Genomic DNA, 2,358 nt, shown 5'->3' on the forward strand with positions numbered 1-2,358 from the left:
TAAAACTGTTGGCTGGACATCATGGCTCATGCCTTTAATTCTAGTACTTTAGAAGGCAAAGGCAGGAGGATCACTGGAGGCCAAGAGTTTGAGATCAGCTTGGAAGACACACTACCTCTACAAAAAATAGAAAAATCAGCCAAAAGCAGACCCTGTAATCCCAGCTATTTGGAAGGCTGAGGCAGGAGGATCAATTGAGCCCAGGACCCCACCTCTGTACTCCTACGCTATGTAAGACAGAGACCTTGTCTCAAAAAAAAAAAAAAACACTTCTAATTTACAAAGGCAATTTATTCACATTTTATATCAAAAGCTAATTTCCCTTTCTAGCTGTTCCTAGTTTCTCTATTTTCACCTACCTGGCAAAAACACCAGCTATATCTCTTGGCTCCCATCCCAGTGTATGTTCTCCTATTTCTTTTAACAATAAAGCCTCCTAATTTTTTTTTTTTTTGAGATAGCATCTCACTGTCACCTTCCATAGAGTGCCATGACGTCACAGCTCACAGCAACCTCTAACTCCCGGGCTTACGTGATTCTCTTGCCTCAGCCTCCAAAGTAGCTTGGACTACAGGTGCCCACCACAATGCCCAGCTATTTTTTGTTGTTGCTGTTGTTGCAACTGTCATTGTTTTTTAGCAGGCCTGGGCTGGGTTTGAACTTGCCAGCCCAGGTATATGAGGCTGGCACCCTAACCACTGGGCTACAGGTGCTGAGCCACTCCTAAATTTTTAGCTAGATCCATAGCCATATAATTGCAGACCACATATCTCAGTCTTCTCTGTAGCTTAATATTCCATATAATTAGTTTGAGATAGAGGAATGTGAATACAAGTTGTATGTACAATTCTGGGGTCTCTCCTTAAAGACCTTGGCTTCCCTCCTTTCTGTGGTTTGGAGTGTGTATATGGTGGCAACCTACCTTTGACAAACAAGGAGACCAATGGTAAATTCCCTTACTCTGACCCTACGGAACCACAACTCTCACTTTGTCATAAAAACTTGGCAGTTGTTTTACCTACCACACACTTTCATGGTAGGTAAGACTTGGTCACTCTTTTTTTTTTTTTTTTTTTGAGACAGAATCTCACCATGTCACCCTTGGTAGAATGCTGTGGTGCTCACAGCAACCTCAAACTCTTGGGCTTAAGCGGTTCTCTTGCCTCAGCCTCCCAAGTAGCTGGGACTATAGGCACCCGCCACAAAGCCTGGCTATATTTTTGTTGTAGTCGTCATTGTTTGGCAAGCCTTCACTGGGCTCAAACCTACCAGCTCCGGCATATGTAGCTGGAGTTCTAGCCTCTGAACTACAGGTGCCAAACCAGACTTGGCCACTCTTAAGAGCTTTCCAAATGGCTCGGCGCCTGTGGCTCAAGTGGCTAAGACGCCAGCCACATGCACCTAAAGTGGCGGGTTTGAATCCAGCCGGGCCTGCCAAACAATGATGGCTGCAACCAAAAAATAGCCAGGCGTTGTGGTGGGCACTTGTGGTCCCAGCTACTTGGGAGGCAGAGGCAAGAGATTTGCTTGAGCCCAAGAGTTGGAGGTTGCTGTGAGCTGTGATGCCACTGCACTCTACACAGGGGGACAGCTTGAGGCGCTGTCTCAAAAAAAAAGAGCTTTCCAAGTAACTATTTTTTTTTTAATTTTTTGAGACAGAGTCTCACTATGTCGCCCTCAGTAGAGTGCCCTGGCGTCATACCTCAGAGCAACCTTAAACTCTTGGGCTCAAGCGATTCTCTTCCCTTAGCCTCCCAAGTAGCTGGGACCACAGACACCCACCATAATGCCCAGCTGTATGGGCATTTGTTGTAGTTGTCATTGTCGTTTTATGGGCCCAGGCTGGGTTTGAACCCGCCAGCCCCGGTGTATGTGGCTGGCACCATAACCACTGAGCTACAGCCACCAAGCCACTATTTTCTTTTTAAAGCAACAAACAATGTGGACTGCCTTAAGATCTTAACAAATATCCCATAAAAGGGGGTTTCAGAAAAAAAAAAAGAGACAGGCAACGTAGGTAAAATTTAAGATCTGTGATAAGCAAATTAATAGAAATGATAAACAATAAAAAAATACACACAGAATTTGAAAAACAAGAGTGGCTGTATAAAGATAACATGAAAAAATATGCTTGGAATGGGCTGGGTATGGTGGCTGACGCCTGTACTCTTAGCACTCTGGGAGGCCGAGGTGGGTAGATGGCTTGAGCTCAGGAGTTCTAGACTAGCCTGAGCAAGAGTGAGACCCCCCCCCCCGTATCTAAAAACAGCAGAGTGTTATGGCTGGTGCCTGTGGTCCCAGCTACTTGGTAGGCTGAGGCAAAAGGATGTCCTGAGCCCAAGAGTTTGGGTTTGCTAT

At 45.5% G+C, this 2,358-nt stretch overlaps 1 protein-coding gene across 2 annotated transcripts in view; it reads right to left on the reverse strand.

Annotated features, from left to right (window-relative positions):
* Positions 1-2,358, reverse strand: part of BCL2L13 (BCL2 like 13) — a 104,896-nt gene that overhangs the window by 85,151 nt on the left and 17,387 nt on the right. The gene's annotated exons all lie outside the window — the stretch shown is intronic.

Source organism: Otolemur garnettii, unplaced genomic scaffold (genome assembly GCF_000181295.1).
Source record: "Otolemur garnettii isolate 467f Iridium unplaced genomic scaffold, OtoGar3 scaffold00092, whole genome shotgun sequence".
Lineage (NCBI taxonomy): Eukaryota > Metazoa > Chordata > Mammalia > Primates > Galagidae > Otolemur > Otolemur garnettii.